Source organism: Lampetra planeri, chromosome 25 (genome assembly GCF_965212315.1).
Source record: "Lampetra planeri chromosome 25, kcLamPlan1.2.h2, whole genome shotgun sequence".
Taxonomy (NCBI): Eukaryota; Metazoa; Chordata; class Hyperoartia; order Petromyzontiformes; family Petromyzontidae; genus Lampetra; species Lampetra planeri.
The window spans coordinates 2906755-2922485 of record NC_136131.1 but is presented as its reverse complement, the minus strand read 5'-3'; the positions used below and the strand labels follow the sequence as shown (position 1 = coordinate 2922485).

Below are 15731 nucleotides of genomic sequence, written 5' to 3'. Positions count from 1 at the left end.
GACGTCACGGGGGGGAGGAGTTACGTCACGTGGGAGAAAGGTTCGGGTCTTTAAGGGGAGAAACCGGAAGAGGAGGGGGGGTTGTTGGAGACTGGACTAGGGTGAGGCCACGCAGGGCGAAGGCTGGGAGGAGTGGCGAGATCGCCACACACACTCGGAGAGAGGATTGGCACCGTCGGCCAGCGGTGACCAACCCAGGGAGCAGCGGCGAGGCTGCAGCGAGAGCAGCCAGAGAGGCTGCACAAAGAGGCAGCAGTGGGACTGCTCGGAGAGGGAGAGCAGTGGGGGAGCTGCAGCGAGGGCAGCCGGAGAGGCTGCGTGAGGAGATCAGCAGCGAGGCTGCTAGAGGCTACGGGAGCGACACGAGGAGACCAGCAGCGAGGCTGTTAGCGACGACGGGAGCGACAGCAGCGTCGGCGCCGAGCGGAGGGTCTCAGAGGGAGAGAGCCGTGTGGGAAGAGTAGACGAACCCGAATAAAGGACACTAAGCCAGATACCGTGGTCGAGTCTTTTATTACACTGGTGTTGGAAGTGTAACGGCATGTCGAAGCAACTAAGAAAAAAGAATATTCCGACGCCATAATCTGCTTCTTCGTCCGACGACGACGACCTTCCTCCTACGAGGGATTCAGCTGCAGTGGTGGAGGAGAGCCCTGCTGAAGCGAGTGCGGGAACGGGAGTTGAAGATGTCGCCGCGTCGGCGGGCCCGTCAGCACCAACGGACGCGGATTTCCGATGGGAACAGATGGCGGAGCAGCTTGAGACTCTCAAGAGCGTACTGGCGCAGTTATGTCACCTCGTCACGCCGAGGACGGCAATGGGGAGAGCTGAGGGTGGTCCACAGGCCGCCGCCTTGCCTTCGCTGTCGACGCCATCAGCCACGCGGCACGAAGCCGCCATCTTGCGCGCTCCGCGGCGGGAAGCCGCCATCTTGACCACGCCGCGGTTCGACGCCATTTTGAACCTACCGCCGGATGAACCATCGCTTGAAGACGGCGTGCTAAGGAGTCGCAGTCGGCATCTTACTACGGTCAAAGAATTCTCCATCGGGGGCGATTGGAGCGCTTTCGCCTGCAGATTTTTGGCGGCGGTACGTTCTGCTAGGTGGACTGACGCTGAGGCTTTGGAAGTGTTGCCGACTCTTCTTGATGACGAGTCGGTCAGATTATTTTGTTCCATAACGGCCGAAAAGAAGAAAACATTACGTGGAGTTTTTGACGAAATGGCGGACGCTTACGAGCCACCTGATGATGCTCATCGCCGATTTGCTCAACGACAGCGAGTGCCCGAGGAATCGCCGGTGGCATATAGGGGTGCGGTGCTGGAGTTGGCTATGGCCGCATATCCGGAGACGAAGCCTGACCTGCTCGAGCCTCTCATCTTAGGTAAGATGCTCGAGCTGTCTCGAGATCTGGGGATTCCCATGCCTGTGTGTGGCCACGAGAAGCTGACTTCCCGGGCGACAGCAAAATGTCTGGATGCACAGTTTAACCTCCGTCGGTGGAAGCAAGTCGCGGCGTGGACGGGGGGGGCCCATCGTCGAGGGAGGCGCCTTGGGTTGGGACCCTAAGAAGGCGGTCTACGTGCCGGATGGGGGGGCCCTCAGGAGCTGACGGCCGCCTCTGGTCCATGGTCGGGCCGCGGTGGGCCGGCCCCGCGCGCTGCACCACCGGTACGGGCCCGGCGGGACGCTGGGCCTGCGCTACGGCGCAATGGCGTTGACTGCTTCCGCTGCGGGCGTAAGGGCCACTACGCCAGGGACTGCTGGGCCCGCGTCCCGGGTCCGCCCCAGCAGGAGGCCTCGTCAACGGACGCGCCAAAGAAGGAACCGCCAAGACAGGCAAGTCGGTGCGCACCAGACACCCGGCAAGGCTTTGCACCTCACCCATCACCGTTGTCGTGCGATCCGGGTGTTGTTATTAAGGGGAGGCCATCGACGGGGCCTTGTCGCTCGGTGACGCAGTGGCGTAAATTGGCACGGAGGGTCGTCGCGGCCGCTACGGGTTCGTCCACTGTACCGGGGTCTATACAAGGGGTGGACGTTCGTATTTTGGTTGATTCCGGGGCGTCCGCGACTATTATATCGGATGTCATTTTCCATCTGTTGGGCATCCCACCGGGGGCCGTGCGTCCAGGTTACGGGTCGTGCGTCGCTGCGAACGGGGGTAGCATGGGCATTGTGGGCCAGGTGGACGCTAAAATATCTATCGGGGAAGTGTCGGCCTCAGGAACTGTGTTAATTTCAAGATCTCTGGCAGTTCCTTGTTTACTGGGAACTGATTATCTCGCTAAGATGCCCATTTTGATCAAAATTAATGAGAATTGTATTGAATTGCCGGGTGGCCGTCAAATCTCGTTTCTGCCGTCGCCCTGGGGGCGACCTGCTCCTGCCGCACAGGTGCAAGCGTTATCCGTAGTATCTGTTGACATTCCACCTGGCTCACAGATGCTTATTCCTTTGCGGTATCGGAAGCCCCTGCCTGATCGGCTAGGAGCGGTTGGGGTCTTGTTGTCACCGTCAGCCACGATATCGACCGGATTGGCGCTGGTTGGGGCGCAGACCATCGTTCGGCCGGACCAATTACCCTTTTTGCAGGTGCTCAATGCAGGTACCGAAAACGTGTGTGTCCCGGCTGGTACGGTCGTGGCACATGCCACTACGGCTTTTACGGCACAAGATTGCCTGCACAGCCAGGGCGTGGTTGCTGGTGTTTCCGAGCCGGTAGCTTCGGATAATCGCTGGATTGCCGACTTATGTGAGGAAAATTCTTCCCTGTCCGAGGAACAACGTCGTGCGATTCGTAAATTGTTATTGACGTATTCGGATGTGTTTAGCTCCGACGATTTGGATTTGGGACGCACCTCGTTGCTTTACCATCATATTGACACAGGGGACGCTGCCCCTATTCGGTTGAACTCGCACCGGATGAGTCCGGCTGAGCGAGAACACGTTCGGGGGGCAGTGGATGACATGTTGGCTGCGGACATAATATCTCCATCTAACAGCCCATGGGACGCGCCTGTTGTTTTGGTCAAGAAAAAGGACGGCAAATTGCGATTTTGTGTTGATTTCCGGAAATTGAATAAAATATCGGTGGCAGATGCGTATCCCCTGCCGCGTATGGACGACTCCCTCGATGCCTTGTCGGGGGCTAAGTTCTTTTCTAAGCTGGATCTCTCTTCGGGATTCTGGCAGCTTCCCCTTGACGAGCCCTCACGGGAGAAAACTGCATTCCGTACGCCGCAGGGGTTATTTCAATTCAATTGTCTTCCGATGGGGCTGAATGCGGCCCCTGCCACATTTCAAAGGTTGATGGAACTGGTATTGACGGGGTTGCAGTGGGAGACGTCTCATATATTTAGACGATATTATCGTCTTCAGCCGCACATTTGATGAACATTTACGGCGGTTGGAGGCGGTGTTCACGAGGATGCGTTCCGCGAATTTGAAATTCAAACCAAAGAAATGTCACCTACTGCAACGGTCCGTCCGTTATTTGGGGCATATCGTGAGTGCTGAGGGGGTGGCCACGGATCCGGACAAAACGGCGTGCGTCCGGGATTGGCCAACTCCGGCCACCGTGGGAGATGTACGTCGGTTTTTGGGATTCGCCTCATATTATCGGAGATTCGTTCCAAATTTTGTGACGATCGCGAGGCCCTTGCACCTCCTTACGGGTAAAGGACGAAAATTTGGTTGGGGACCGCCGGAAGAGGCGGCTTTTCAGGGCCTGCGCGATCTATTGGCTACGGCGCCGACATTGGATTATCCGGATTTCGATCACCCCTTCATTCTTGATACGAACGCGAGTGACACAGGTATTGGCGCGGTGTTGTCTCAGTCTAAAGGGGGTGTGGAGCGCGTGGTGGTGTATGGTAGCCGGGTTTTGTCTCCCGCGGAAACCCGCTACTGTGTCACTCGCAGGGAACTTTTGGCTGTTGTTTTTTTTCTACGCCAATTTCGACCGTACCTGTACGGTCGTTCCTTTATTGTGCGTACGGATCATGCGGCCTTGCAGTATGCTCTTAAGATGGATCAGCCATCTGGCCAGTTGGCGCGTTGGTTGGACACGCTGCAAGAATTTTCCTTCCAAATTCATCATCGGAAGGGGGTGCGCCATGCGAATGCAGACGCACTTTCAAGATTGCCGCAGCGCTCCCCTTGCGCGTGCGCGTTGGGGACGCATAGGTGTACGCCGATTCTATCCCCCCCTCAGCCGGTTGCGTTGGCCGTCGAGAGGCCGGATGCTCCGATGGAGCCGGGTCCGACTGACGGGGTTTTGAATCTGCCACGGTCTGTGTGGATTCGGGAACAAATGATGGATGAGTCGTTGTTGTCCTTACGGAAGCGGTCTGCGGTGGAGAGTGGGGGTCCGGGTACGGATGGGGTGCCGGAAACCGCTCTCCGAGATGGTCTGCTCATGTGGAGGGAAGGATTCCAGGAACGCTGGCGTCTGGTTGTGCCAGCGTACCTGCGATACGAGTTAATTAGGACTCTCCATTGTGACACGCTCTTACATCTGGGTGTGCAAAAGACCTTATTGACGTTGCAACGTCATTACTTTTGGCACGGCATGGCGACAGATGTCGTCGGGCACGTGCGCGCGTGCCCTGATTGTGCCCGGCGTAAGCCACCTAAACATCCTTATGTGCCGCCTATACAGTCAATTCAGGTGTCTCAGGTTAATGAATTGGTGGCACTGGACATTTTGGGACCCTTCCCACCATCTGCGAGGGGTAATAAATATTTGCTGGTTGGAGTCGAGTACCTCTCCCGTTGGCCGATGGCCTGGCCGTTGCCCGACCAATCGGCCGCGGCTATTACCGAGGCCTTTTTATTCGGGTACGTTATGGACAAGGGTGCGCCGGAGAGACTCCTCACGGACCAGGGCCGAAATTTTTCTTCTAAATTATTGGCGGAAGTGTGCGCGGCCCTTGGGACTAAGAAAGTACGGACATCCCCATACCATCCGCAAACGGATGGTATGGTCGAACGGCTAAATCGGACATTGTCTGCCATGCTGTGCCACACGGTGAGTGAACAACAATCAGATTGGGATCTGCACATCCCTGGGGTGCTTTCGGCGTACCGGATGACGCCTCATGCGGCTACAGGATATTCGCCGTTTTTCCTTATGTATGGTCGGGAAAACGTGCCGCCGATGGATGTGCAGTTGGGAACCGGTGTGAGGGGACCTGGTAAACCACTCCCAGATTACATTCAGGACACCGTTCGCCGGGTCACGGAGGCGCGGGAGGGTGCCCGCGTGGCTACGGCCAAAGCTCAGGCCCGGAACGAGCGGTATGCTCGACGTTCCAAGGGGGAGTGCCCCTGGAAGGTTGGGGACCTGGCCTGGCTCCATTGCCCACAGGTGCGGCCAGGAACCTCTCTTAAATTGCATAAACCTTGGCAAGGGCCCGTCCGCCTCATCGAGGTTCCCAACCCGCAGTCGGCACGTGTTCGGATTGGATCTCGTCGCTGGTTTGTTCACACGTCGCGCTTGAAGCCTTATGTTGCTCCCCTACCGGATGCGTCATCTCCTGATGTTGCCTTGCCGGGGTCTGTTGCTGCCGACTCTCCCTTGCCTGCGTCCGTTGATCTCGCAAGAGCGCCTGTCGTGCCTATTCCAGACAGACCGGCCGTGACACCGCAGGTGACGAGGGGCCCTGCTCGGGGGGTGCCTGCCAGGACTGCGGGAACTCCGAGCCCTGCAGCCCTTCCGACCCCGCTGCAAGCACAATCGCGGGACACCTCCGGGGCTGAGCCTTCGGGGACACGGGACGTTGGTGGGCCTCCAACAGCGACAGGAGGATTGCGGCCTGTCACTCTTAAAACCCCATCACGTTCCCGCTCTGCGGGAGGGCCGCCGACCGTCCGGGACGGGCCGGCGACCCGCACACGTTCTAAATCTCTTACGTTTCGTTGATTGTTATGTTGTGTTGTTGTTTTACTGTTATAATTATTGCATGCTTCGTGTCCTTTAGTGTGTCAGGGTCAGTTCGCCCGCATTACTGTTCGGAGTTTTGTTCAGCCGAGGTCGGCTGGGTTTTCTCTACGGGGGAGGGTGGTGTAATGCGGGCGTAAACGACCTTCCGGATGTGACGTCACGGGGGGGAGGAGTTACGTCATGTGGGAGAAAGGTTCGGGTCTTTAAGGGGAGAAACCGGAAGAGGAGGGGGGGTTGTTGGAGACTGGACTAGGGTGAGGCCACGCAGGGCGAAGGCTGGGAGGAGTGGCGAGATCGCCACACACACTCAGAGAGAGGATTGGCACCGTCGGCCAGCGGTGACCAACCCAGGGAGCAGCGGCGAGGCTGCAGCGAGAGCAGCCAGAGAGGCTGCACGAAGAGGCAGCAGTGGGACTGCTCGGAGAGGGAGAGCAGTGGGGGAGCTGCAGCGAGGGCAGCCGGAGAGGCTGCGTGAGGAGATCAGCAGTGAGGCTGCTAGAGGCTACGGGAGCGACACGAGGAGACCAGCAGCGAGGCTGTTAGCGACGACGGGAGCGACAGCAGCGTCGGCGCCGAGCGGAGGGTCTCAGAGGGAGAGAGCCGTGTGGGAAGAGTAGACGAACCCGAATAAAGGACACCAAGCCAGATACCGTGGTCGAGTCTTTTATTACACATTTATTTGTGTTAGATTTTCCACAGCGACGCCAAAATGATTCCTGTACTTTCGGGATATAATTCGTGGCATGCGAGGCGTCAGCTGGCACTGGGCACATGCGGGGTGGTAAGGGGAAAATTGTTTTAAAAGTTACACGAGGGTAGAACCCGTTTGCTCTGCAATGGAAGAAATTAAATCCAGCTGTCATTGTCATACTATTCTCACAAATCCCGTACGAAGTAATCTGCTTTATTTTACGCAATAAAACGCAAAGATGATACGTATTGTGAGGGTTTTTGATATTCTCTGAGACGTAAAGAATATTCTGTTCCTGATGACGACCGCTTGTGTTGCAATCGAAACGTCGTGATATTTTATTATATTTGTATTCACTTTATTTTCATTTTTATTATTTTATTGTTATTATGTTTCTATCTACGTGACTTTACCGAAAGACCCATTGAATATAATATTCTGGCAAAAGAAATTACATTCATCGGAGGACATTTAAAAGTTTGTGCGATTTTTTTAAATAACCTTGTCAGTCTTCTGTATGTTATCACTTTTTTCAAATGTTCTTGCTGTGGTTTTCACACCTGATGACGATTGCTTGTGTTGCAATTGAGACGTCGTGATAATTGTATTGTTTTATTAAATCCTTTATATTAAGTTCGCTTGCTTGCTTGCGTGCTTGCGTGCTTGCTTGCTTACGACCGTGCAAATCTTTCGGTCGTTTTTTAACCCACTTCCCGTGATCCAATCGAGCTGACATTTTCCACACAGACTCGTTGTGCGAGACAATTAATGTTCGTGAAAAAAAATTCCCAACATTTTACACTTTTTAGGCAAAAAAAAATTATTTTACATATATTCAAACAGAACTCATTCACAGTATAAGAGCCCAGAGCGTAACCTCTACAGGCCGTGGCGGAGTAGCGCTGTTGGTAGCGCCCTCGCTTCCCATGCCAAAGGTCGCGGGATCGATCCCCGCGTCCTCCACAGGCGAATATATTTTTAAATCCTTTATATTAAGTTCGCTGCCACGCATATAAAGGATGTATAGTAAAAAACTTTGTTTTTACGGGTTATACTTATTTTTATTATTTAATTGTTTTATTTGTATTATTTTATTTTTATTATTTTATTGTTTTTTTCCCTTCTACGTGACTTTACCGAAAGAACCAAGACTATGAATCCCTGAGGTCACGAAAGCTTTAAATCGAAAAGTCTTCTGTATATTCGTTACTCTCCCCTCTTCGCTGTGCCTGTTGTTGTCTTCCGAACGTCTTCCACCGTTTCAACTCAATTCGATGTTTATTGTTTTTGTTTACACGGAAACTCCCGTTTGGCCAGTTACCCTTCTAGTTTCTGTGGCTAACAACGGAGTTATACTGGTTGGAACCTCCTGGTTACACTAGCCCACAGGGGATTATTGTATCTGTCGTGCAGGGAGGGGCTGGGTGGGGAGGGTGGGACTGGGTGGGAGGGGTGGGGCTGGGGGAGGAGGGGCTGGGTGGGGAGGGTGGGGGAGGGTGGGGGTTGGGAGGGGTGGGGCTAGGTGGGGAGGGGCTGGGTTGGGTGGGGAGGGGCTGGGTGGGGAGGGTAGGGAGGGGCTGGGTGGGTAGGGTGGGGTGGGGCTGGGTGGGGAGGGGAGGGTGGGGAGGGGCTGGGTGGGGCTGGGTGGGGGGGTGGGAGGGGTGGGGCTGGGTGGGGAGGGGCTGCTCACCCCGCGGTGCCCTTATAAAACTCAACGTTTAACCTACTCACGCCGGCTTGTGCCCGCCCTCATAGTCGGGCATTTTTGCGGAATACACCACGCCGCCGTTGACCCTGGCCATTGACCGAGCAACCCAACACGTTCCTGCCAGCTCCCTCCGCAGGAATGTGTTTGTTGGGGTGGAAAGGCGCGCAGCCAGCAGCCAGCCAGGGAACTTTACTTCAATGTTGTATTTGTTCTCATTCAGGTAATAAAAAACCCCAAACAATATACCGCAATGCTGAAAATGTGCAATAACAGTGGAACTCCTCATTCAGCGTTCGACCTCTCTTAAAATTTTTTTTTTTAAATCGCGGATAAGAAAGGTTTAAATCATCCTATTTGCAAATATACCACGCGGGTCGGCGTGTTTTGGGTTTCGGGTGATTGACGATGGTGTTTGGTTTACATTACGCGGTGTTTTAGGAGTGTCTAACGGTATTTATAGATATCTGTCAAGAGTTTGGGGTGTTCCCCGGTGTTTGCGGTGTTTAAACGGTGTTAATATCGGACCTAAATAGTAGCACACACGCGCACTGGAAGGCCGGCATCACACACACACACTGGCAGTAGCCAGACAGACTGACTGCACACACACACACAGTCACTCACCACACACACACAGTAACTCACCACACACCACACACATTTACTCACCACACACACACACACACAGTCACTCACCACACACCACACACACACAGTCACTCACCACACACCACACACACAGTCACTCACCACACACACAGTCACTCACCACACACCACACACCGCACACACAGTCACTCACCACACACCACACACGCACAGTCACTCACCACACACACACACAGTCACTCACCACACACCACACACACACAGTCACTCACCACACACCACACACACAGTCACTCACCACACACCACACACACACAGTCACTCACCACACACACCACACACACAGTCACTCACCACACACCACACACACAGTCACTCACCACACACACACACAGTCACTCACCACACACACACACACATAGTCACTCACCACACACCACACACACAGTCACTCACCACACACCACACACACACAGTCACTCACCACACACACACACACAGTCACTCACCACCCACACCACACACACAGTCACTCACCACACACCACACACACAGTCACTCACCACACACCACACACACAGTCACTCACCACACACCACACACACACACAGTCATTCACCACACAGTCACTCACCACACACCACGCACACACACACAGTCACTCACCACACCCCACACACACAAACAGTCACTCACCATACACACACAGTCACTCACCACACACTAGACACATAGTCACTAACCACACACACGGTCACTCACCACACACCACACACACAGTCACTCACCACACACACACAGTCACCTACCACACACACACACAGTCACTCACCACACACCACACACACACAGTCACTCACCACACACACAGTCACTCACCACACACACAGAGTCACTCACCACACACCACACACACAGTCACTCACCACACACCACACACACAGTCACTCACCACACACCACACACACAGTCACTCACCACACACCACACACACACACAGTCACTCACCACACACACACACACATAGTCACTCACCACACACCACACACACAGTCACTCACCACACACCACACACACACAGTCACTCACCACACACCACACACACAGTCACTCACCACACACACAGTCACTCACCACACACCACGCACACACACCACGCACACACACACACAGTCACTCACCACACACACCACACACACAGTCACTCACCACACACCACGCACACACACACAGTCACTCACCACACACCACACACACACAGTCACTCACCACACACCACACACAGTCACTCACCACACACCACACACACACAGTCACTCACCACACACCACACACACACAGTCACTCACCACTCACCACGAACACACACACACAGTCACTCACCACACACCACACACACATCACTCACCACACTCCACACACACACACAGTCACTCACCCACACACCACACACACAGTCACTCACCACACACCACACACACAGTCACTCACCACACACCACACACACACAGTCACTCACCACACACACACACACAGTCACTCACCACACACCACACACACAGTCACTCACCACACACCACACACACAGTCACTCACCACACACCACACACACAGTCACTCACCACACACCACACACACACACAGTCACTCACCACACACCACGCACACACACATAGTCACTCACCACACCCCACACACACACACAGTCACTCACCACACACACACAGTCACTCACCACACACCAGACACACAGTCACTAACCACACACACAGTCACTCACCACACACACACAGTCACTCACCACACACACACACACACAGTCACTCACCACACACCACACACACACAGTCACTCACCACACACCACACACACAGTCACTCACCACACACACACAGTCACTCACCACACACCCACACACACAGTCACTCACCACACACCACACACACAGTCACTCACCACACACCACACACACAGTCACTCACCACACACCACACACACACACAGTCACTCACCACACACACATAGTCACTCACCACACACACAGTCACTCACCACACACCACACACATACAGTCACTCACCACACACCACACACACAGTCACTCACCACACACACAGTCACTCACCACACACCACGCACACACACCACGCACACACACACACAGTCACTCACCACACACACACACAGTCACTCACCACACACACATAGTCACTCACCACACACACAGTCACTCACCACACACCACACACACACAGTCACTCACCACACACCACACACACACAGTCACTCACCACTCACCACGAACACACACACACAGTCACTCACCACACACCACACACACATCACTCACCACACTCCACACACACACACAGTCACTCACCACACACCCACACAGTCACTCACCACACACACACACAGTCACTCACCACACACCACGCACACACACAGTCACTCACCACACACCACACACACAGTCACTCACCACACACCACACACATTTACTCACCACACACACGCACACACACCACGCACACACACCACGCACACACACCACGCACACACACCACGCACACACACCACGCACACACACCACGCACACACACCACGCACACACACCACGCACACACACCACGCACACACACCACGCACACACACCACGCACACACACCACGCACACACACCACGCACACACACCACGCACACACACCACGCACACACACCACGCACACACACCACGCACACACACCACGCACACACACCACGCACACACACCACGCACACACACCACGCACACACACCACGCACACACACCACGCACACACACCACGCACACACACCACGCACACACACCACGCACACACACCACGCACACACACCACGCACACACACCACGCACACACACCACGCACACACACCACGCACACACACCACGCACACACACCACGCACACACACCACGCACACACACCACGCACACACACCACGCACACACACCACGCACACACACCACGCACACACACCACGCACACACACACAGTCACTCACCACACACCACACACACACAGTCACTCACCACACACCACACACAGTCACTCACCACACACCACACACACAGTCACTCACCACACACACACACACAGTCACTCACCACACACCACACACACACAGTCACTCACCACACACCACACACAGTCACTCACCACACACCACACACACAGTCACTCACCACACACCACGCACACACACATTTACTCACCACACACACAGACACTCACCAGGCACCACGCACGCCTCCATCGCGATGTCCCGTGCCCGGTGTACGTGCCGAGCGAAGCTGCTGCTGCTGCTCCTGCTGCTGCTCCTCACTGCTGCCACTGCTACTGCTGCTCCTACTGCTGCTTCTACTGCTGCATGTCTCCACGTCTTTTGTGCTTCTTCGTTGGGCCCGTTGCCGCAGGCGCGCGTCTCACGCTGCACACACGCGGCACTGCGCCCGGCCCTGGCGATGACCCCACGCGGTGTCCCGCGACCCACAGCCATCTGTGGGGGGCACCCCCCCCTGCACCCCCCCCCCTGCACCCCCCCCCTGCACCCCCCCCTGCACACACCCTCTCTGCACACACCCCCCCCCTGCACCCCCCCCCTTGCACCCCCCTCTACACCCACCCATACACCCCCCCTGCACCCCCCCCCCCTTGCACCCCCCCCTACACCCCCCCTGCACCCCCCCTTGCACCCCCCCCCCCTTGCACCCCCCCTGCACCCCCCCCTGCACACACCCCTTGCACCCCCCCCTTGCACCCCCCCTGCACCCCCCCCCCTATACCCACCCATACACCCCCCCCTGCACCCCCCCCCCCTTGCACCCCCCCCCTACACCCCCCCTGCACCCCCCCCTTGCACCCCCCCCCCCCTTGCACCCCCCTGCACCCCCCCCTGCACACACCCCTTGCACCCCCCCCCTTGCACCCCCCCTGCACCCCCCCCCCTATACCCACCCATACACCCCCCCTGCACCCTCCCCTTGCACCCCCCCTACACCCCCCCCCCTGCACCCCCCCCCTTGCACCCCCCCCTGCACCCCCCCCTATACCCACCCATACACCCCCCCTGCACCCCCCCCCTGCACCCCCCCCCCCCCTGCACCCCCCCCCTGCACCCCCCCCCTACACCCCCCCCTTGCACCCCCCCCGTACACCCCCCCCCTGCACTCCCCCCTGCACCCCCCCTGCACCCCCCCCCCCCTGCACCCCCCCACCCCCCCCTGCACCCCCCCACCCTGCACCCCCCCTTTGCACCCCCCCTACACCCACCCATACACCCCCCCCTGCACCCCCCCCCCTGCACCCCTCCCCCCCCCAGGGGGAAGCCGAGGAATTCCCCTCCGAGCGTGCCGCGTGCGAGATGTCCCTCCGCCAGGGGGAGCGGTGGCGCAGCGGTTAGCGCCACTGCGCTCGATGAAAGCCGGCGGCGGTGGCAGTGGTTGGTGGGGGTGAGGTTGTTGTTGTGAGCCGAGTTCAGTCCCAGCAGCTCACGAGCGAATAAAACAGTGGCGGGGGGGGGGGGGCGCGAATTCGTTCGACTTGGTCGTGTGCCCAGGGTCAATTCGACGTCCAAATGAGTAGCCTTGGGGCGTTGTGTAAACGTCAACACCGGGGATACAAAGACGGCCGACGGGCGTTGCATCCTCATCCTCTCTTGCCGCCCTGCCGGCCTTAATGTCGGTGTTGTACCAACAGCGGCCAAAGGCTGCTGATATCCGACGTGTGGGGGGTGGGGTCTCTGTGTTTAATCTTTGCTCTGCCACTGGGGGGAGCTGCCGAGCTGCTGAGCCTGGCAGCTTGGAGTCGATCGATGCGCGTTGATTCCAAATGCGGGATAGAGGGAGAGAGAACACCCACAAACACAACAACAACAACCGCCATTCGCCACTAAGTGGCGGTGACGTCACCACGACGCTTGTGCCAGGCCAAGTGCACCTTGAGGCCACGTCAAGTGTCGAACGCCCGCTGGTAGGAGGTCACGGGGCAGACCCAGGTGCCGCGGGTCGACTGACCGAGATGACCAAGATGACTGGCTGATGCACCACCTGTGCCCCCTACTGTACCAACTTGCTGTGCTTTAGTCACCCGGCGCTCCGCTCGTTGTTGTGAGCGTCGCTCCTCCGCCCTCCGTTGTTGTTGGAGGGCGACTGCCTCCAACTGCCCAGTAGCGTCCTTCACGAGCCTCCTCCACAGAGGCCGATCTTGACACCGCTGGTACCAGTCATCGGCAAGTCCACTCAGCTCCACGTCCTCCTGTACCACATCACTCCATCTCTTCTCTAGCCCGTGCCGCGCCCGTTTAGCCCCCTCGATCCGGCCGAACAAAAGCTGTTTAGGCATGCGGTGGCTGGGCATGCGGGCTACGTGACCCAGCCAACGCAGCCTTGCCTGCCGGAGGAGCTCACCGATGGGACTTTGCCCAGATCTTTCAAGAATCTGTAAGCTCCTCACACAATCCAGCCTGGTTAAACCCAGGATGGATCGTAGGCAGGCCAGCCTAAATGTTTCCAACCGGCGAAGATGCTCCCTTAGGGGGGTCCACGTTTCGCAAGCGTAGAGAAGGGATGGAATGACTGTGGCCGAGAAGACCTGAAGCTTCGTGTGGAGCGACAGACCAGGTAGCTTCCACACAGCGTTACGCAACCGATGAAAAGATATTGCCGCTCGACTGATTCGGAGTGAGACCTCTGCTGTTAAACTGGAGCCGGTCATAAGCACATTGCCCAGGTATGGGAAACTCTCCACTCTCTCCACTACTGCCCCATCACCGATTGGGAGTTGTGGGGGTGGAATGTCCGATGGTACAAAATACCCAGGCAGGTGCTTAGTTTTGGTGGGGCTGATGGTAAGGCCCCACCTCTTAGTGGCACGCTCCAGTCTCAGCAGCAGCGTCTCCAACTCCTCCTCTGAATGAGCAGCTATTACCAAATCATCGGCATACATAACGTGGTTGACCAATAGGGAGCCATCTCTTGATCGCACCCCGGCATCGATCAGCCTCCCATTATATCTGTACCAAATGGAAATTCCCCCGGTACAGCTATTGAAGGCTTCATGAACTACGCGGTCAAAGTAGATGTTAAATAATGTGGGAGCCAGAGGACATCCCTGCCGCATCCCAAGGTGTACAGGGAAAGGCTCTGACTCCCGGCCACGTAGTTTTACCCGGGCCCGCTCACCATCATGAAGGTCCTTAATGATCGTGAGCAGAGGGTCAGGGACTCCGAAAGCACGAAGAACAACCCAGAGCCCAGGCCTACTGATGGTATCATAGGCCTTGACCAGGTTAATAAAGCAGAGATGTAGGTCTTGTTGGAATTCCCTACATCTCTACCTCCTCGCGGTGCCGGACGGGCAACACTGTCGTGGACAGTGCTGTGGGAGGAGAGCCAATGCCTCATTGGCCTCTCCCCTCATGGCGTCTGTGACCACCACAGTGGCTAAACGGGGGCTCTGGACGGGTGCGAGGGGCTGGTAACCCCTCCACCTTCAATTAATTACCACGAAACCACGACTTAAACATAAACACAAACACACACACAAATATACACACACAAATACACACACAAATACACGCACACAAATACACACACACAAATACACACACAAACACACACACACAAATGCACACACACACAAATACACACACAAACACACACTCAAACACACAAATACACACACAAACACACAACAACCGTCATTCGCCACTGAGTGGCAGTGACGTCACCACGA

The 15731-nt window shown here is 56.4% G+C and overlaps 1 protein-coding gene across 1 annotated transcript in view; it reads right to left on the bottom strand.

Moving 5' to 3' along the window:
* The window catches only part of LPGAT1 (lysophosphatidylglycerol acyltransferase 1), a 106344-nt gene extending 93863 nt beyond the window's left edge, over nt 1-12481 (bottom strand). The window contains exon 1 of the mRNA XM_078605939.1: nt 12231-12481. The gene's annotated coding sequence lies outside the window, so the exon portion shown is untranslated. The remainder of the gene's footprint in view (nt 1-12230) is intronic.
* Between the last annotated feature and the right edge of the window lie 3250 nt (nt 12482-15731).